The sequence below is a fragment of the Tursiops truncatus genome, chromosome 5, assembly GCF_011762595.2.
Source record: "Tursiops truncatus isolate mTurTru1 chromosome 5, mTurTru1.mat.Y, whole genome shotgun sequence".
NCBI lineage: Eukaryota > Metazoa > Chordata > Mammalia > Artiodactyla > Delphinidae > Tursiops > Tursiops truncatus.
This window is the reverse complement of record NC_047038.1, coordinates 134,294,294-134,316,695: the sequence shown is the minus strand read 5'-3', so window position 1 is coordinate 134,316,695 and position 22,402 is coordinate 134,294,294. Positions and strand designations below refer to the sequence as shown.

At 43.5% G+C, this 22,402-nt stretch overlaps 1 long non-coding RNA gene across 1 annotated transcript in view; it reads left to right on the top strand.

Annotated features, from left to right (window-relative positions):
• Positions 1 to 22,402, top strand: part of LOC117312455 (uncharacterized) — a 93,125-nt gene that overhangs the window by 11,786 nt on the left and 58,937 nt on the right. Inside the window, exons 2-3 of the long non-coding RNA XR_004526795.2 lie at positions 13,892 to 13,964; positions 15,110 to 15,233. This is a non-coding gene — a long non-coding RNA (uncharacterized lncRNA). The remainder of the gene's footprint in view (positions 1 to 13,891; positions 13,965 to 15,109; positions 15,234 to 22,402) is intronic.

Below are 22,402 nucleotides of genomic sequence, written 5' to 3'. Positions count from 1 at the left end.
ATTGCTACAGATACTTTTTTGAATTATCAGAATTATTTTTTGAAAAAGAGAAATGATCCAGTTCCGGTCCGTACACCTTATACCCACTTTACATCTAACACACACGGCTCTACGGCTCATGTGATAGGCAGGGTCTGGCTAAAGGGCCCTGGAGGACCAGGCTGTGTCTAATTCCTTCTCTCCGTCATGTTTTCTCCTGTTATTTGTCTGAATGCTTTTCCCTCTGTTTTGAATTTTCTTACTGTCCGATCCCCTGTCCTACACACCCACAGTCCACACAGCTTAGGTCCTAATGGGTAGCCTCTTCTCATCCTGCAAACGTCATCTTTTTGGGATCATGGTTATCTAAGTAAGCACCTCCACTTTATTTTTGCTACTTCCATCAAATTTCTTCATAGCACTTGCGACACATTTGAAAGTCTACACTAATTTTTCTTTTTTGCTTATCTGTGTCTTCTTCTAGCCTTCGGGGACTTAAAAAAAAATACCTATGTGTATGCCCCACTCCCAGGTATCCTGATATAATTCATTTGGTGGGGATCCTGGCCTTTTAAAAACAAAACAAAACAAAAAAACCTCCCAAGCTAATTAAAATGCCACATACACATCATTATAAATAAATACAGGAGGTGTGATATAAACAATTTTTATTGATGGATGTATACAATTCAAAATATTTGGAGACCACTGGAACAGCCCATACAGCACCTCATTTGGCATCTTAGGGAACCATATTACAGAGAATCTCTGAATTAGGTTCACTGTTATACAGCTGGTTACTGCTATAGCCGGGCCTACTCCAATTTCCAGTCTCATTGCTTTTGCACTGCCGTGCAAACTCTGGGTGTTTCATATTCTAATTATTTGCGCATGTCTGTATCCCTCACTGAACTGTAGCAACTGGGACTGTGTCCTCTTCATAATCTCGCTCTCCGCAGAACAGTTACATGTAATTCTCTGCTTGCAGTAGACCGTCAGTAAAAGTGTTGAGAGCCAATAATATAACCATTTAGATCACTTACGTGACGTATATATAATATGCTTCACTGAGCTGGGTTTGACATTTTGTACCTTGAGCGCTGATATTTCATCATTTCAGAATCTTTTTCTTTGCACAATAAAGAGTTGAATCAGTTTTAGAGCCTTGAAGCCAAAGAGGTTTGAGGATGCTCGACATTACGGTACTGTGTCTGGAGTATTAAGTATCAGTAACAACAGGGACTATCTTGGTCTATGGTTCGACTGTTTTTAGCCGTAAAATTGGGAAGTATCCGAACATAAAGAGTCTCCTAAATCAGACTGGTCATTTCGGTAACTACACAGTACTATGAATTTAGGGGCATCAGTTGACTCACAGTATTTGACTCAAATTAAAAGGAAAAAAATCGTTGTACAGTTTTTTCTGATGATTTGTATTTTGTAAAAAAGAAAACACGATAGTCAAACATACAAGCTGTTGTCTTAAATTAATGAGGTAGTTCTGGCTCTAAAGATTTTTGGGCTGGGCTCTTTGCAAATAGAGTGAAAATATAATTGTCAATAAAATCCAAGAATTTTTGTGGTTGGAAATATACGGTAAGCTGCCTTCTCTTAGCTGGTATGGAGGTTGGGTTTCTAGGAAATAGAGTACCTGGTAATTTTTTCTTTGGCAAGATTAAATTCCATTAGAAAACAGAGGGTTAGGGGAAAACAATTAAAATAGCATTAAAATAATTTAATGTCAAGCACATAACAATAAAAACTTTTAAAAATTCACAATAAATAAAAAGTACGAAAGGAGCCTGTTTCATCAGTGTAAGCATCTGCTCCAGAACAATCCTCTTTAATTGAGGAAACATTGCTCTTGGCTTGATGATCTGCTGAAGCCATAGGTTTCGTTTTATATGAAATGTGCTGCATTGAAAATTTTCCAAGCTGGCCTTTGCTGGCTTGAACGGTAAAGTCTTACGCTCTTGCATTCTTGTTCTTGCAAATCTTGGCAAAATGCTAAACTCCTCACAAGTTATTGTGGTGCCCAAGGGCATGCTTTCCAGGCTGGATCTTCCGGCCATTTATGGAGAGAGTTAAATAGAGACAAATCTCCCAGCACTTCTGCTCAGCCTTGCCCTCCTGAGAAGCAGGGATGGGGGGCGGGAAGCAGTGTGTGCCGACTAGGAACTTTAAATCTGTGGAATAACAATAAAAACTGGACTGTCGCAGAGCCACTGCTGGAAAGGATGATGATATTTGCATGTCACCCTTTCTACCCTTAAGGTCCTTGAGAGCAGTGTTTTTCCATCTTTACATCCCTCGCTCTTGTTACAATGTTAAGTGACTGTGGTGCTTATTATGCAGTTGTTGAATGAATTATGCATGTGACATTGTGAGGGTTATTGTATGAGAATAGCCCCTTAGTTGTCTCTTGCCCCTTAACAAATCACCTTTTCTCTGTAATTTTCGCAGCCTTCTCGGGGGTCGGTCAAATCGGAAAGCAAATTAATGTTTGTTGCTCATTGTTAGTGGGAATTTACTCAGTGGAAGTAGTTTACCCACCGAATGAAATTTAGGGCACTTCCCATACCTTCTCCCCTCGCACTCAGGGAATAAAATGTTGGTTGGTCAGTAATTAATTAGTCAATTAATTAACATTTTTAAAATAAATTAATTTATTTTTGGCTGTGTTGGGTCTTCATTGCTGCGCACGGGCTTTCTCTAGTTACGGCGAGTGGGGGCTACTCTTCGTTGCGGTGCGTGGGCTTCTCATTGCGGTGGCTTCTCTTGTTGCGGAGCACCGGCTCTAGGCGCACGGGCTTCAGTAGTTGTGGCGTGTGCGCTCAGTAGTTGTGGCTTGTGGGCTCAGTACTTGTGGCGCACGGGCTTAGTTGCTCTGCGGCATGTGGGATCTTCCTGCACCAGGGCTCGAACCCGTGTCCCCTGCATTGGCAGGCGGGTTCTTAACAATTGCACCACCAGGAAGCCCTGGTCCATAACTAAAATGCCCCGTTGCATTAATAGTAAAACTTCAATTCTACTGACACTAAATGAGTTCTTCCTGCTTAAGGAAAGGGGATGTGGTCAGGAGACAGGGAGAGAGGAAGGGTCTGCATTCTGATCAGATGCTGGTTTCCTCTGGGTTTGGCCCAAGTTCAAAGCTTGTTCTTTTCCTCGTGGTCCCTCCTGGACTCCGTCTCTTGGGATTTCTCACCAGCAGCTCCCTTGACCCAGGCTAATGCCTCTTTGCTTCTGCCAGCCGCTTTATGGTAAATAAATTCATGTTCTCTGCCCCAGTGTCTTCCTGTAGGGCATGCAAAGCAGCCACTCCTCATTCGTTGAATCTCTACTCTGCATTTTCCAAGGCAGATACTGAATCACCCAGGATCCTACGTGACATCAATCTTCTTTTGAATCCCTCTTGGCTTGTGAGGCAAGGGGGCGTTTACCTGGGATTGTCCTGGTTATAGCACAGACACTCCTGATTCCCTGGAGCCCCTCCCTGGGGTGCAAAAGTCCTGGTTTTCCGCAGTGGGTATGCAGGTTGGGAGAAAAGCGCAAAACCCACCCCCAAATAGGGACTGAAAACAACATAATTTCAGTGCTGAACAGATGTGGCGCGGATTATCCGTCTCCCGTAATTGCTGTCACAGTCATGATTTGTGGGACAAGAAGTGGCGACAGAGACTCTCTCCTTGACCAAACTGATCGGGCTCCTCTGCCCCCTCTTCTTGACCAGGCCTCAGTTTGGCCCATGAGAACTGCAGGCTCTCAGCACCAGCGGCTTCATCCAGTCCCCACACTAGGACGTGTGAACAAACACGAGTCTAGTTTCTAACAGCTCAAGGTCACGTCCCTAAGATGATGACTCCAGCTGCCTTAAGAATCTGCCTGTGAAAGCCCAGCACTGTCAAAAGGATTTACTGTCTGTTCCAGCCAATACCTCCCTATGGACCCTTGACCTCCCTTTTCTTAGAAGCATTTCCTTTAAAAAAAAAAAAACAACAAAAACCTTGAAATCATAAATCCTTTCTCTATCCTTTTGCAATATATCTTTTTTTTTTTTCATCCTTGAACACAACCATTTTTTTATTGTTGCAATATATCTTTTACAACCCAGAGACGTCTTTCTCAAGAACCCGGGTCATCCCTTTGAAATGTAAGCGTCAGGAGCCTCTGTGGAGGGTGGGAGCCTGAATTTGGTAAGCACACAGGTGGCTAATCACATGGACTTCCCCCTTTTGAACCCTCAAAGCTTTTCCTTTAGCTCATCCCAGAATTTCAGAAGCCTCCTGCCTTTTGTTTTGGCAGAGTTGAGCTGAGTTTAGACTGAGTTCTCTCCCCCATTGTAGAATTACTGAATTAAATCTGCCCTACACTACTCTAACTAGTGTCCAGCTTTGTTTCCTTCTGACAGTGTGAAACATAACTGTGTGTAATCGTGAGTGTTAACTGTCCATCTTTGATTTCGGATTGACTATGCTTTGTACTGAGATAGAGCTAGCTTAATTTTTTTTTTTTTTTTTTTTTTTTTTTTTTTTGCGATTCGCGGGCCTCTCACTGTTGTGGCCTCTCCCGTTGTGGAGCACAGGCTCCGGACGCACAGGCTCAGCGACCATGGCTCACGGGCCCAGCTGCTCCGCGGCATGTGGGATCTTCCCAGACCGGGGCACGAACCCATGTCCCCTGCATCGGCAGGCGGACTCTCAACCACTGCGCCACCAGGGAAGCCCTAAAGGCTATTCTTTTAAGAAGTTACATTGCTAGCATCAAAGAAAGGAAAAAAAAATTGATCTTTAAGGTCATCAGGCACCCGCATCTTTGAGGAGCTGTGGGTAATGTGTAATGCAGAGGCCCCCTGCACATGGGGAGGGAGGGGGTCCAAACAAGCACACAGAGAGAATTTTATGTTTAATTTTTTCTTGTCCTGCCTTAAAATATAAATTTTATTTCATCAAACCCCATCTGGAGCTCCATTCTCACAAGTCTGGGATAAGCTGTGCAAGTACTTCTAAATCAATGAAAAGTTTGATTAGTTCCCCCAAAGGCACCAACGCTCATGAGAAAATATTTGCCATTGGGTTAGCTTGGGCGTTCTACAGGAGTGAACACTATGGCTAATGTTCCATTGATTGTTCTGTGAAGCCCAGTGAAATCACATTTCCAGAGTGGAGGTTGCAACTTAAAATGTCTAATGGTTGAACAAAAAGGGAAACTTTGGTAACAGATATTTTGACCCCTTACAGGGTAGAGCTGATTCTGTCAGATTGCACCAACAATCATGCTTTCTACAGTGTATCACGTCATGTGTTGAACCATGGCAACAGAAAATGTTCCTGCTACCACTTAGGTACTTTGATTCAGAAAATGGAGTTTCAAATCTTCTTAAACTCTTTAAAGATTTTTTTTAATTATTTTTTTTGGAGTATCGTTGCTTTACAATGTTGTGTTAGTTTCTGCGGTACAGCAAAGTGAATCAGCTATACATATACATATATCCGTTTTTTTTGGATTTCCTTCCCATTCAGGTCACCACAGTGCACTAAGTAGAGTTCCCTGTTCCCAGTATGTTCTCATTAGTTGTCTATTTTATACATAGTATCAATAGTGTATATGTGTCAATCCCAATCTCCCAGTTCCTCCCACCCTCCCGCTTTCCCCCTTGGTATCCATACATTTGTTCTCCACGTCTGTGTCTCTATTTCTGCTTTGCAAATAAGATCACCTTCATGAAACCACAGAAAATATTGAAGAAAAGATTATTGATACCTTGCCTAAAAACAGACTAGACTTTGCTCCTTCGTCTGCATATTCCACAGCGCAAATGTAAACGTTGGCAAATTCTGTTCAATCCATAAACTTCTTACCGGCTAAACGTCCAGCACACCTTGTATATAACACCGATAAGATGGCTGTACTTTGCTTTCCTGTGACACTGAGGCCTTTGTAATGAAAGGTTTTGGTCACTCTTCAGTTTCTCAAAATGCACAGAAGCGATTCATGAGATTTTGTGCAGAAACGGAAGGAGCTAGCCCCTCAGACATGTGTCCACAAGCAGGTGTCAGAGTTGTTGGCCACAGAGAAAATGTAAAACTATCGGTCTGCTGTGAAATCAGCACATTTTCCACTTTAGCTTTTTAGAGTTTGGGTCAAGAAGAGTGTCTTCCTCTAATTGGGAAATACACTGAGGGTAAAAAAGGAGAAAGGATTTTACAAAGAGGAACGTATGTGCTGTTTCTCCAAAGCACACGAGAGGCTTTAATAAGGATGAGCTGACCGCACCTGGGTGTTCAGTGCTGTGTGGGATGAAACCAAAACTCATATAGAAAAAAAAAAAAAAAAACCCAAAAGGCTGATTTCTTTGGAAAAAATATTGCTTCAAAACTCAGAATGAAGTCTCCAGAAGAGAACGGCCAAGTTAAGCAGAACCTTCTTGATTTATTCCCTAAAACTGTAACTTACTTGGAATCCGACTCTGCTATCCAAAGTTCAAGGGACCTCTGTGCTTCAAAGCCATTTTTCCTGAGAAACAGGAGTTTCACTTATGGTGACATCTGATGTGCCTATGTGTTTACAGTGAAGGGCATTTTAGACCTGGAAGAGCCTGTATGACAAATTAGTAGATGCAAAGGACCCAGCTGGCAAACTCCTGGGCTACCTACACGACCCTGTAGATACAAAGTGGGTGGACAGTTTTGGAGATTTGGAAGCGCATTCCTACAGCTAAAACCCTGCTACTGCTAGTAGACAAAATCCCAAGCTCTCTCTACTCAGATGTGTTTGTCAAGAGGCTATTCAGCTGAATGTGCTCACATTAGACTCATTCGAGGAATCAGTGGAAGGTGGGCTTGGTAGGAGCAGAGAAGCAAGTCAAAGTGAATTGTGCATTTGACCCTATTTTCTTTCTTTCTTTCTTTTTTTTTTTACATCTTTATTGGAGTATAATTTGACCCTATTTTCATCACTACCTAAAAGAGAAAGAAGAATGTCCCAAAGGCCACGGGCAGCTCAGAAAAGTATTATTGGAAAAGGAAACAGAAAGAGTAAAGCTCCTGTGGTATCATGGGACAGAAAGAAACATGTCCTTGCTGTTTTTTATTAAATATGGGAAACTGCCATATTGTATTTATTATCTCCTTTTTAAAAGTTGTACATGTGGGGATTCCCTGGCGGTCCCATGGTTAGGACTCTGCGTTGTCACTGCTGAGGGCCCAGGTTCGATGCCTGGTTGGGGACCTAAAATCTCACAAGCCTTGCAGCCAATAAAAAAAAAAAGAAAAAAAAGATGGTTAAAAAAAAGTCGTACACGCGTGTATCTTAAAACCACACAGTAATTTACCTACAAAATTTAAATACCTAAAAAAAGAGAATTGCTGTAGCAGAGGACAGAAACACAAAATCATTGTCATGTTTTTCTCATGCATATTATTTCTTTCATTAGCCCTACTCTTAATTTCTACTAATCGCCACTATTAACTAATCCTATTGTTTTCTTTCAATAATTTATAATTTAGCATTTATGTAAATGTAGAAAAGGAAATACTATAGAATCAAAATAATTTTAAAGACAGCTATTTTCGTGTTTTCTGTTAAAGTAATACCATGTATATGATTACTTACTATGCGCTGTATTATTATGTGGGGTTTTAGGTCTTGCTGTGCCACGATTGCTGTCTTAAACAGTTGATCGTCCTAAGTACCGGCAACCTCTCTCCACTGGAATAGAATTAGAGCTTGCCAACATGTCTCTTTCTAAAAATATCTCCCTTTTACACACACACACACACACACACACACACACACAGAGCAAGCCTCCCAGGCCTGTCACATCATACCCTTGATTTGGGTGAACACTGACACATTAGGTGAACACTTCCATGGAAAAGCCTTCATTAAGGTCTTGACCTTCACCTTGGGGCCTCAGGCTCTGTTTTCTGCATTTAACTGACATCTTTTGATTTATTTTCTAAATTTCTAATAAGCTTTCTCTCTCTCTCTCCTGCCCTGTGGATGGCCCTCTTCCTGAACACCGATTCAGTAAAGCTTTGTGAATTCCCTTTGTATGATCAGGAACAGACAACCTTGGACCTCACCTTAGGGAACAGACTCTACCAGGGTGGTGGTTCGTGCTGTTCACGAGGGAAATGCCTCCCATGTTGGACCGGTCAGATCCAGGGTAGGCTCATCTGCTTTAGCAGATCCAAGAGAACTTTAATTATTCACTGTGACTGGTGTTTGAAAAGCTGCCCATGTCCTTGTCCATTTTAATGCATAATTTGCTTAGAGTTTTTCAATATTTAATGATTAGAAGAAAAACCCATTCATCAACAGAGGCTTTGTATGGTTCACTGCTCGTGGGCTGCGTTGTTCTGGGGGCTCTGGCCTCTCTAGGTGTGTGGTTTTCTTCTCCAGGGGACCGGTCAACAAAAGCATATTGCTTTCCAAGTCTTTTAATATTTTCATAGGTAATACCTTCACATGATTCCAAAATCTAGAGTGTATAAAAAAGCCTATAGTAAACATTCTTCATTCCTCTCCTGCAGCAATGACACCCTTTCCCCATTCACTTCCTTGGGACAACCAGTGATATCAGTTTCTTGCAAGCCCTCCACAGATATTTTATGTACAGTAAGTCCCCTACATACGAACCTTCAAGTTGTGAACTTTCAAAGATGAGAATGTGTGTTCTCATGTCCAACCATGTGAGTTAGTTCACGTGTCTGGCGTACATTGTCACGTGCGTGCATCTCCTACAAGTGGTTGTGCTTTTGTGTACTTTACTGTACAGTACTGTATAGAGTAGTTCAGTATCTTTATTTCAAGCCCAGGATGTTTGAAGCAAGCAGTGGTGATGCAGCTGGTACTACTGTACTTTTCAAGGTGCTGTACTGTAAGATGAAAAGTGTTTTCTTTATTTTTTGTTTTCTTTTTATGCATTATTTGTGTGAAAAGTATTATAAACCTATACAGTACAGTACTGCATAGCTGATTGTGTTAGTTGGGTACCGAGGCTAACTTTGTTGGACTTACGAACAAATTGGACTTATAAACACGCTCTCAGAACAACTCTTTTGTTTGTAGGAGACTTACTGTAATATGTAAGCCAATATATTCTCGCCTCTCCTTTTCTTCCTCCACAAAAATGGTAGATTATTCTACACCCTGTATTAAACATAGCTTCTTTTCTCTTTCGAAATACATCTTGAATATTTTCAATATCTAAACTTAAATAATTTTTCTTTCTTTCTAATGGCTTCAGGGTATCCATTTTGCGGATGTACCCAAAATTATCTAACCAGGTGCTTGTTGAGAAATACATAGGTGATTCTAATCTCGTTGCTACAAACAAGCGCTGCAGTAAAGAAGCTTGTATCTTAACCTTTTCCCGTGTTTGTGGATGTATTCCATAATAAATTACAAGCAAACTTGATGGAAGAGAGGGATGTGTTTTTAAATCTTGCTAGAGGGGCTTCCCTGGTAGCACAGTGGTTGGGAATCCACCTGCCAATGCAGGGGACACAGGTTCGAGCCCTGGTCTGGGAAGATCCCACATGCCGCGGACAACTAAGCCTGTGTGCCACAACTACTGAGACTGCGCTCTAGAGCCCGTGAGCCACAACTACTGAGCCCACGAGCCACAACTACTGAAGCCCGCACTCCTAGAGCCCGTGCTCCGCAACAAGAGAAGCCACCGCGATGAGAAGCCCGCGCACCACAACGAAGAGTAGCCCCCGCTCACCGCAACTAGAGAAAGCCTGCACTGCACGCAGCAACGAAGACCCAACGCAGCCAAAAATAAATAAATAAAATAAATGTATTAAAAAAAAATCTTGCTAGATATTTTAAAATCACTGTCCACAGAAATTATACTCATTTATCTGTCTCTGCTGATCTATGAGAATGCCTATTTCCCATATTCTTACTCACATAGCATATTTTTTATTTTTTTTCTCTTTGCCAAGCTGACAAGTAAATAAGTATCTTGATAGAGCTCTAACGCTCTAAAGCCCCAAAGCTCACTCGCTTTTTGCGAGTGAGGTTGAGCATTGTATTCGCTTCTACTGCTCTATAACAAATTACCACCAATTTAGTGGTTTTCACGCCACAAACATCCATGACCTCACTTCCCATGGATAAGGCATCTGGGCACAGGTGGGCTGAGTCCTCTGCCCAGGGTCTCACCAGCCTGAACTGAGGTGGATTCTGGGCTGTGTTCTCATCTGGAAGCTCACCTGGGAAGGGCTGACCTCCAGACTCACTTAGGCTGCGGAATTCAGTTCCTTGCGCTTGTAGGACTGAGGTCACCATTCTCTTGCTGCCTTTTAGCTGGGAGACCCTCTTAGGTCACAGAACCCATGCCATTCTGTGCCACGTGGCCCACCACACGGTAGCCTACTGACTTAAAGTCGGCAGGAGAATGGCTCACCTCGTTCTGCATGGATAGAGTCCTAGGGAACATATTGCCACCAAGGGAGGGACCATCCATCATCTTTGCTTTGTAATGTAACTTATGTAAGGGAATGGCTATCCTATCAAATTCACAGTTCTCATGCCCACTCCAGGGGATGGGATTACTAAGGCTATGTATATCACAGGGCAGGAGTCTAGGGTCATTTTAGAATTCTGGCTATCACAAGCTTTTTTTTTTCTTTCTTTATATTTATTTTTGGCTGTGTTGGGTCTTTGTTGCTTAGTGTAGGCTTTCTCTAGTTGCGGTGAGTGGGGGCTACTCTTTGTTGTGGTGTGAGGGCTTCTCACTGCGGTGGCTTCTCTTGCTGCAGAGCACAGGCTCTAGGTGCGTGGGCTTCAGTAGTTGTGGCACGCAGGCTCAGTAGTTGTGGCTCACGAGCTCTAGAGCGCAGGCTCAGTAGTCGTGGCGCACGGGCTTAGTTGCTCCGTGGCGTGTGGGATCTTCCCGGAAGAGGGCTCAAACCAGTGTCCCCTGCATTGGCAGGCGGATTCTTAACCACTGCGCCACCAGGGAAGTCCCTTTTTATCCTTTTGTAAAGGCCATTTGTAGGGACTTCCCTGGTGGTGCAGTGGTTAAGAATCCGCCTGCCAATGCAGGGGACACGGGTTCGAGCCCTGGTCCGGGAAGATCCCACACGCCGCGGAGCACCTGAACCTACTGAGGAGAAAGGTGGCTGGAGCATATATTGCCACTGCTATGGCCTGAATGTTTGTCCCCTCCCCCGCCCCCCAAATTCATATGTTGGCATTTAATGACCACTGGGATGGTATTCCGAGGAGGGGCCTTTGGGAGGTGATGAGGTCATGAGAGTGAAGCTCTCGGGAATGGGATTAGTGCTCTCATTAAAAGAGACCTGAGAGTCCTCTTGTTCCCTTTGGCCGTGTGAGGACACAGTGAGAAGTCAGAAGCCTGTGACCCGGAAGAGGGCTCTCTCCAGAGTCAGACCGTGCTGGCACTCCGACACCAGCTTCCATGACAGCACAGCTGCCAGAGCTGCGAGGAACAGGTGTGTGTCGCCTATAAGCCAGCCCGTCTATGGTATTTGTTACAGCAACCCAAACAGACTAAGACAGCCGCTCTATACTAGATACTGAGAAAGACACTTTATATGAGTTCCTAACATTTAGGGTTAGTTCTAGAAGGTTTGCAACGGGACCAGTGATGATGCTGACGATACAACTACTATGACGACTATGGCTAAAGATTAGGATACTATCCGAAGACAGCAACACCATGATGATAATAAAAATAGTAGCTAATATTTACTGAGGACCTTCTATGTGCCAGGTACTACGCTAAGCACTTCTTATATATTATCTCATTAAATCTCCTCAACAATCTTAGGTAAGGACTATTATTTGTCAGGACTGTTGCCTTTTCCAGTTTTTTCATTTACGCCACGGAGCCAAATGTAAGTAATTTAAGTTGACAGCAGAGAGGAATATGGGGCTAGGAAATCAGAATGGTTTAGAAAGCAGCGGAGATTAAATGTGGAAACATTTGGACAAGTGGCTTGTATTATAAACTGCTGTACAAATGAAATGTATGTATTATTTCCCCTGATTTTGTTCCACACTGAAGGTAGTCAAGAGACCCGTGGGCAGGAACAAGTCTGTCCTATGCCCCTGGGAGATGCTGGCAGCAAATGCCTCAGCCGTCTGGCTGGGTCATGCCAGGCTGACACCTACCCCAGGAACCTGTGCAGATAAGAGGGTGGGAGGGAAAGCAGAACCTCCAAATACAGAACCCCCAAGTCCCCAAGGGAGACCAAAATATTATCCTTCTGGTTTTTTCCTAGAAGCAATAACCCCCCCCCGCCCAACCCAGAGAAAGGAGAGTGACCTCAACCTGAACAAAACTTCCCAGGCCAGTCTCATGCGTTGTGCAAGTTTAGCTTCTGACACTCCAACCTCACTATCTTCCATGGGTCCTGCTTGATGCTGCCTGTTCTGGAAATGGAAATGCCTGTGTCGCACGGGCTGCACAGAGGCGGATGAAATCATGGATAAGAAAGCACGGTGCTCACGAGATGTGGATTTGTACGACCACTACTGCAGTCAAGGGCCGGCTTGGGAATCTGCGCCGATATTTCACTTCGGCAGATAATGAGATTTTACAGCGAAATCATACAACCGGGGAAGGGTCCCCTCTGACTATGCTGCTTTTCTTTTCAAAATATCCCTGGAGTTCCCCAGTGCTTACCGAGTCAAGCTACAAATCCACGAGCCCGTTGAAACCAAACTCTAACAATACTTGTCAGTCACTGCCATCTCCTAGAAATGCCTGTGCGACCGGGAAATGCTGGTGGAATTGGAAATTCACATCCTGGGGGTGGACCTTTGACCAAGGGGAGATCAGAATCCCCTTTCCACTTCCGCAAGATAACGCTACTGACCTCAGATGCATTTTGCCCCACAGGTGCGGCAAGGAGCTGCACACAGCAGTGGTCAACTCAACAACACCGTCGCACGGGCTCCCCTCCCTTCCCTGTTTCCTCCTCCCGCCCCTCCCTTCTGCTCCCGGATACAGCAATAATAGAATAATAGTGCACAAGGACTTCCCTGCCTCAGGCTCTGCTTTACTGGAGAACCCACTTAAGGCATCCTCATTTCCACCTATCAAAACCCTCACCACTTATTCAGCCATCTTATTTTTATTTATTTTTTTGCGGTACGCGGGCCTCTCACCGCTGTGGCCTCTCCCGTTGCGGAGCACAGGCTCCGGACGCGCAGGCTCAGCGGCCATGGCTCACGGGCCCAGCCGCTCCGCGGCATATGAGATCCTCCCGGACCGGGGCACGAACCCATGTTCCCTGCATCGGCAGGCGGACTCTCAACCACTGCGCCACCAGGGAAGCTCCCCAGCTGCTCTTTTAATAACGAAGGGGTTCTCCGGGACTCAGCCCCTTCTTTAATGGCTCACACCCTCCCTCTGGTGGTAGTTTCCTGCAACCGCAGATTATTTCCTCGTGATTCACGGAAATGCTGAGTGTAAGCCCTGATGTACTGAATTAACTTCGCCGTGTAAACTCCAAGACCTGCTGTTCTCAAAGTAAAATGATAAATACATACCCCCAATATACCAGAAGTTCCGCTTTCCTGAGGAACTGAACAATTAAAGTGGCTTTGCTTGGTTACAAGCGAGGGTGTGGAGAGGGGGAGGGTGCAGTACAGTCTAGTTTGATTTTGGACAGTGAGAATTTAAGAGGAGAGGGATTTGGAGAAGTATGTGAAAGCGCATGTAAAGCATTGTGTACCTGTGAGCTTATCTGCGTTAAAGTTAGCCTGACAGTCAATGTGGTTTGCTTGTTAACTTTTTTCTAATCATACTTGGGCCTATGTCTCTCTCATTTTTCTTCCCTGCTAATAGACAACAAATGTCCATCACTATTTGCGCATTGTTCTTTCACATGCTGAAATTTCTAATTAAGTTTTTCCTGTTTCTTACTAGGTATACTGGGCATAGAATCGATTTCCAATGCCTTTATTTCATTCATTCACCACACGTGCCGTAACTCTTCCAGGTATGTTAACATTTTTTATGAAGCAAAGGCTATATACTCAACCATTTATTACACGAAGATATTTTAAATTTCTCTTTCTTTTCCAAACACATCATCACAATATAATACTCATCGCATTTTAAAACTTAAACTCTACTTTTCTGAATACAATTTCGGGTTTTAATATTATATGTCTATCTTAAGGACAGTTTATTCCACAAGAAACTGATCTGTCCCAGATGTCTGGTTTCTGGTCTACCTTGCTGCTTGCCGATAATCTTGCTGCCAGTCTAAGTAGATCTTTTATTGGTTCTGAATCTGTGGTGAGGAAGACACTGGGCTGATAACAGAACTTCTTTCCCTTGAATTGTGGTGGCTGGTCTCCCTTTCTGAAAATAAGTGATATAGTATATACATCTTGGGACAATGCACAAAGACAATCTTTTATATTTGAAAGGTGATGTGAAAAGTCATTTGTAAAAAAAAAAAAAAATCAGGTCTGAGTAAACAGTAAAAAAATTGACAAGGAAATGCACAATGTGTCAACAGGAAAGAGGGTTGTAGAAGTAGGATTGAATGTCAGGGAAAGGGTATGGAAAAGGAAGACTTCCGATACCTACATTGTATAATATTTAAACAGTGTACAAATACTTTGGTTCATTTTTACTTTTAGCTTTTTAAAAATTGGAATACAGTTGATTTACAATGTTGTGTTAGTTTCAGGTGTACCGCAAAGTGATTCAGTTAGACACATACATGTATATACTCTTTGTTTTTGGAGATTCTTTTACTTTGGTGTTTTTTACTTTTTATTTATTTTCAAAATGATGTTTAAGAAAAGGAATGAATGAAAACAATATTCCAAGATCCAGGTAACTTCCATGTTAACACTGGGGGGGAGGAGTTTTGTGGGGACCATCAGATCTAGAAGGAGTCAGGGGTGCAGTCCCACTTGTTGGTGGGTCGGCGATGGCATTCCCTCTACGGACCCTCCCGCGGGGGTTGCGGGTGATTGCAGAGGCTTAGGGCAGCTGAACTGCGCAGCACCTCCCCACGCAGCCGAGGTTGGAAGCAACCTTCCGCACGACACACTCCCCGTCAGTCTCCCCTCCTCTCCCAGCTCTTCTCCCTAACTTTGGTCGAGCAGACTCCTTCTCATCCTTCAGGTCTCAGCCTAAACCTTGCTCTCTCGTGGAAGATGTGCCAATGTCTACCTCCCAACCTAAATCAGATCCGCCGACTGCTCATCATCGTGGTGTTTTTTCACGGTGCTGCCGGCAGCTTGAATAGGTATGTTTATTTGTCTCTCCCATATTGTAAGCTCCACAGTGGAAAAGCCCCTATCCGTCTGACTTAGCACCGGATTCCTCACCCAGCACTACGTCTGTCCCAAAGCCACGCTCAATAATATGTTGAATAAATGAAGAGTAGCCGTATCTCTGAGATTGTTGAATGGTTCACGAGTGTAGTTTCCATTCCCTGCCTTTAAGTGCCGCTTTTGAAATTCTCATCTGAATCCATTTTGCAATTACATCATTATCCTTTCTACAAGAGAAACGTCCTGCTTATCCTCAGCACTGATAGATGCTTCATCGTCAGTGTGTATCAAAGGCTTCCCTAAGAATATAAAATACGACCCGGAAGACATTGTGCTGAGAGTGTTATCAACACAGTAATTCCTACAATAGGTATTTGCTGACAGGCTCATATTTTCAAACCATCCCTTTCATCTCATTGTTTCCCTGCTCAAGAACATACAATGACTTGCCCTTGGGCAATCATATTAAATCATAAGATGCAAAGTGGGAGGCCAGGTAAATGTCCCAGCTGCCTCACTTCTCTCTGATAAATGAAGGGGTTCTGGATCCAGGGAGGTCCAGGGGTTCATCTGGATAGTGGAGGGGCCGCTCTTAGCCTGTCTCGTCTGTTTACCTTCTCAGGCTGTCCCTATTCCAATGCTTCTCATCTGCCTGATTTTATTTGCCCTCGCACCTCCTACGCGCTGGGCAGTCTGGTTCCTTGACTGAAATACTTACTTCCTCACCCAGGTGACTAAGCCCGTGTTAGGTCTTTGTTATTTCTGCGGCGACCTCCTGTTTGGGCTCCCTCGCCAGTCTTTTCTTGTTCCCATATAAACTTTTCTAGAAGCAGAGCTCTGGCACGTCCCTTCCCTGCTGGAAAATGTGGACATTGCCTAACGCCCAGACTCCTTAGCCTCACGATCTGATCTCACAACTTTTCTCTTTTAGTTTTCTCGTATTCCCTTTCCAAAACTCTTTGCTCTTAGCCTAGCCAAGCAAAAATGATTCTGTGTTTGTCATGCATATCCTGTGACAGATTATTCTAAAATATGATCCCCTTTCTTATGAATTCACTATGTCAGGAATTCTTAGCCCCATGCTCACTAGCCTTTTATGTGTCCTTTGCGTGTCCAAATCCTACCATTTTTTAAAGTCAAGATATTTATCTTTTTGGTTTTTAGTTGTAGGAGTTCACATGTTTTGGAGATTAACTCCTTATCAGATATATGGTTTGCACATATGTTCTCTCATTCTGTATGTTGCCTTTTTATTTTGTTGATGATTTTTTTTTTTTGCTGTGCAGAAGCTTTTTCATTTGACATCATCCTACTTGTTGATTTTTGCTTTTGTTGCTTGTGCTTTTGGTGTCATATCCAAGAAATCATTGCCCAGACCAATGTCAAGAAGATTCTCCCTATGTTTTTTTCTAGTAGTTTTACATTTTCAGGTCCTACATTTGGATCTTTAATTCATTTTGAGTTGATATTTGTGTCTGGTGTAAGATAAGTGTCTACTTTCATTCCTCTGCATGTAGATATCCACTTTCCAAGCACCATCTGTGGAAGAGACTATTGTTTTTCCATTGTGCATCCTTGGCACCCTTGTTAATTATCAATTGACCATATATGTACAGGTTCATTTCTGGGCTCTCTAGTTCCATTGGCCTATATGTCTGTTTTTATGCCATACCATACTGTTTTGATTATTGTAGCTTTGTAATGTATTTTGAAACAAAGGATGCCTCCAGCTTTGTCCTTTTTGCTTAAAATTGCTTTGGCTATTCAGAGTCTTTCATGGTGTGATTTTTAGGATTGCTTTTTCTATTTCTGTAAAGAATGTCATTGGAATTTTAATACAGATGGCACTGAATTTGTAGATTGCTTTGGATGATATGGAAATTTTAACAATATCTAGTCTTTCAATCCATGAACACATGATATCTTTCCATTTATTTAGGTCTTCTTTAATTTCTTTCATCCATGTTTTATAGTTTTCAGTGTACAAATCTTTCACCTCCATAGTTAAGTTTGTTCCTAAGTATTTTATTCTTTTTTGATGTTATTGTAAATGGAATTGTTTTCTTAATTTCTTTTTTGGATAATTTGTTGTTAGTGAAAAGAAATGCAGCTGATTTTTTTCTGTTGATCTTGTATCCCAAAACTTAGCTGAATTCACTTATTAGTTTTAATAGGTTTTTTTTGTGTGTGGCCTTTTTAGAGTTATCTACATATAAGATCATGTCCTCTGTAGAGATAATTTTACTTCTTCCTTTCTTATTTAGATGCCTTTTATTCCCGTTTCTTGCTTAATTGCACTGGCCAGTACTATATTGAATAGAAGTGGTGAGAATAGGCATTCTTGTCTTGTTCTGACATTAGAGGAAAAGTACTATAGACTGAATGTTTGTGTCCCCAAATTCATATGTTCATTACTTTGAATTCTTTTTCAGGTAGGCTGCCTATTTCCTCTTCATTTATTTGGTCTTGTGGGTTTTTACCTTGTTCCTTCATCTGCAACATATTTCTCTGTTGTCTCATTTTGTCTGACTTACTGAGTTTGTGATCTCCTATCCACAGGCTGCAGAGTCGTGGTTCCTCTTGTTTCTGTTGACTGCTCGCTGGTGGGTGAGGTTGGTCCTGGGCCTCGTGTAGGCTTTGTGGTGGAAGGGACTGGTGCCTGCAGTCTGATGGATGGAGCTGAGTCTTTTCCCTCTGATGGGCAGGGCTGTATCAGGTGGTGTGTTTTGGGGTGTCTGTGAGCTTAGTATGACTTTAGGCAGCCTGTCTGCTGATAGATGGGGCTGTGATACTGTCTTGCTGGTTGTTTGGTGTGAAGTGTCCAGCACTGGAGCCTGCAGGCAGTTGGGTGGAGCCAGGTCTTAGTGTTGAGATGGGGACCTCTGGGAGAGTGCATGACAGTTAATATTCCCTGGGCCTGGGAGTTCTCTGGTGGTCCAGCATCCTGGACTCAGTGCTCCCACCCCGAGTGCCCAGGCCTGACCCCTGGCCCAGGAACCAAGAGTCTGCAAGCTGTGTAGCATGGCCAAAGAAAGAAAAAGAAAAAAAAAAAAAAGAAAAGAAAGAAATAGACAAACAAAACTCAAGACAATTAGCAAAAACTAAAACAAACAAACAGCAACAATAACAAGGCACAAAAAAAGAAAACAGACAACACCCAAGACAAATGATAAAAACAAAGCCAAATTAACAGAAATAAAGAAACAGACAAACAAAAAACTAAACAAGACAAAAAAACGCAAAGAAAACTAAAAACAAGAGAACAACTAAACAAAGAACCCCAAAATGAAAACAATCAATAAAGACTAAACTAACAAAAATAAAAAACAAAGCAAAAACAGAAGGCAAGCTATGAAAAAGCAAAGGAAACATAAACCACAGAAAAACAATCAAAAAACAAAAACAACAAAAACCCACACACAAAAAAACAAAGAGCAAGAACAGGAAAAAGCCACAAAACAACAAAAAAGTAAAAATAGGAAATATATTACAGAATTTAAAAAGGAATAAATAAATAACAAATTGAAAATAATAAAAGCAACAACAACTGAACAAAATGAAAGAAACAAAATAAAGAATAACAGTAGTAAGAATCTTTTCCTGGGGCCTCCGCTGCCAGTGTCCTTGTCCTCACAGTGAGCCACGGCCAGCCCCCGCCTCCCCAGGAGGCCCTCCAATGTCTCTAGGTTGGTGTCTGGACCTGCTGTGGGCACGGTGGGGGCTGCTCAGACTGTGACGTGGCCCAACCCCCACGTGTACTTGCCCCCAGAGTCCACTGCTGCTGAGGCTAGACGAGACTTGGTTGTGAGGGCACTCACCGTCCAGTCAGATATTCCACGGATGCAGGGTTTACCAAGCCAGTCTCGGGGATTTAATCCACGGCGTGTGCAGCTGCAGGGAGAGATTTCCGTCCCTCTTCCTTAGTCGCGCTGCCCCAGGGGCTCTGCTTCGGTGTTGACCCCACCTCTGCATGTGCACCACTCTCAGGTGTCTGTTCCACGCCCAGGCGAGAAGCAGCATAAGCAGCGGCTGACTGGGGCACGCTTACACGCTCAGTTTGGGCAGGGGTACGGCGGCCACGAGGGGTGTGTGTGCGAGTTGCTGCAGTGGTGGGGACTATCAGGCAGTTGTGACAGACCGGGGCGCACTTGCTCTGGTGGGAGTCCCTCCCAGTGCCCACGGAGGCTGAAGAGGCCAGTGGGTGGGGAAGGGGGCTGTGGTGGCGGCCCACCCCTTGCGAGCCACTCAACAGTGATGCCTTGCCTCTGTGGTGTCCCAGGCTGCTTCCGCAAACTTTCCTGACTGTGGAGCTCCTTACTCCTGTCCCTTCAGGCTGCCTCTTCACAGCCAGCAGCTGTCCCCTCCCTGGGTCCACACTCCACACCCCACTTTCCAGCACCCAGTCCCCCTCCGCACCGGGAGACTCATGACACAGGCTGGGGTGTGCAGTGCTGCAGCACAGACCATGTGTACAGTTCTTACTCTGTCCTGTCTTCCACAGACCATCTCCTGCACTCCCCTCCAATCTCCTGAAGGTCCCTTTCTGTCCCAGCTGATTCCCCTGCTGTGAGGGGTTTCTCTGAGCGCGGGGACCTCCCCTCACCTTCAGCTCCCCACCAGGGCTGCTGGTCCCTTCCCGATTCCTCTTTTCTTGTTTCTTTCTTTCATCCTACCCAGTGGCGAGGGGATTTTTCTTGTCCTTTTAGGTGTCTGAAGTCTTCCACTAATGTTCAGCAGGTGCTCTGTGAGAACTGTTCCATTTGTAGATGTGCTCCTGATGTACTTGTGAGGAGAGACGAATTCCACGTCCTCCTATTCCACCATCTTGACTTCTCCCCCTCAGTACGCTGCAGATATATAACAAATGTTTGTTGAGTGAGCAAATGAGCTAAACATCGGATCTGATTACTTTTTCACTGAAATACGTTGTCTGATCTAATTAGATACACTGACTCTTTGACTTTTGTTATTCTGTTAACCCAACTGGGGACGCAGCAAGAGGAAGCAGTGTTTTCTGTTTATCTGAATGATGTTTGTTTGGTGGATTCTTGCTTTACTTAAACAAACATTTCTGAGGACGCCTGCTGTTGTTTCCTAGCAGTGAAAATCAATCAACCAGAAGAGCAATACATGTTCAGTTTTGGAACAATAAGACAAACACTCTTAGTTTGTCATTGTTCTTAAGAAACAGATTTCAATTGAGAAGCAAGTCACTTGGGTACATAAGATTGCTTTAGCTTCTAGTAAAATAATGGAACAAGTGCTTTGTAGGAAAAACAACCTGCTCACTTAAGTGTTGTAAGGGACATGAAATATGAACAAATCAACAGTCTATAATTACGAGAAACTCATGTGATTGCTTTTCCAAAAATAATTCAATTACTGAAGTCGTAGTTGAAAGAAATGGAACAGATGTTTGATCTAGTACCTCATAAAATATTTTACTTAGCCACATATGAATGGATTAAAATTGATTTTCATGGATGTCAATTCAGGAGCCACTGTGCTGTGTAGCTGAACCCCAAATTACCCAGGAGATTCATTTTTCAACAGCGCTCTGTCACTTGGAATGGGGAAAGTTATGGAAAATTGGAGAGAGGAATTAGCAGCCAAGGTTTGAAAACCATATACTGCTGATAGGAATATTTAAAATCTAGGAGCTTAAATAGTGTTTTAAACATATATGCTTAATATTTACTCAATAGAGCTTATTACTAAATAGACAGGTTTAACCCTCCTTACTAAAGGTAAGTCTAATCCCGCCACCCTCCTACTCTGAATGTGAATGGACTTAGTGACTTTCTTCTCAACCAGAAAATGTAGCAGGAGTTATGGTGAATGGCTTCCAAGGCCACGTCATCCAAGATAGTGCTTCTGCCTTGCTTATGCTTGAGTCACTCACCCAAGGGGAAGCCAGCCACGGTTGCGTTAGGACACTCAAGAGACCCGACGGAGAAGTCCTTTTGTGAGGAACGGAAGCCTCCTGCCAACAGTTTGCACAAACTCACCAGCTCTATAAGTGAACCTCAGTCAAATCTAATTTCAGACAAATTCTCAGAGAACTTTAGGTGACTGCAGCTCCAGGTGAAACGTGACTAAAACCTCATGAGAAACCCTGAGCCAGAACAACCCAGGTAAGTTACTCTTGAATTCCTGACCCACAGAAACTGCAAGACAATGAATGTTTACTGTTTTAAATGGCTGAATTTTGAAGTAATTCGTTATGCAGCAGTAAGAAGTCACAAAAGTCTAGTTTTCCACTAATTTCCATTTATACTTAGAAATGGTCCGAGAGCTTACCTTACATTATATTACATTTAACTAGATTTTTCACTACTTCTTTTTAGGTTTGGAGGCCAGTTTCCTCAGATGAGGGCAGAGATTCTCCCTGTATCTCTCTGACAGAGACTGTGTGTTGGGGGGTGAGGTGTTGGTGGTGGGAGAGAGAGAGAGAGAGAATATGTTAGAGACAAAGAGGGGTTAAGTGGAAGAAAAATAATGCTCTTGAGTGGAATGTGGTGAAAGATGAAATGTGTACACAAGGGACAGAGTAGATTTGTTAGCAGTACGTTCAGGACATAAAATCCAGGGCTGCTCCCCTGAGTGGCTACGTCACTGATTAATTTCATATTGCGCTCAGTAGTTTACGCATCAGTTGGAACAGGCTGACACCTTGATGACATGTAACTGACTTTGACCTTCGTGAAAGATAGTGATTAAGAGACCAGGCTTGGGACCCAGACTGCCTGGGTTTCCTTCCCTGCTCTGCCACCTACCAGGTATGTGATTGTTACCCAGTCCAAGCTTGTACTGCTTGCTACACAGCAGGCCAATAAAACCAGAAATGAGGTGCTGGGACAAGGAAGAGCAACCTTATTCAGAAGGCCAGTAGACCCAGTAGATGGTGGACTACCATCCCAAAGAATCGTCTTGGCTGAGTTAGAATTCAAGCTTCGTTTTTTTTTTTTTTTTTTTTTTTTTTTTGGGAGCACAGGCTCAGCAGCCATGGCTCACGGGCCCAGCCGCTCTGTGGCATGCGGGATCCTCCCAGACCGGGGCACGAACCCGTGTCCCCTGCATCGGCAGGCGGACTCTCAACCATGGCACCACCAGAGAAGCCCCCCAAGCTTCTTTTTTTTCA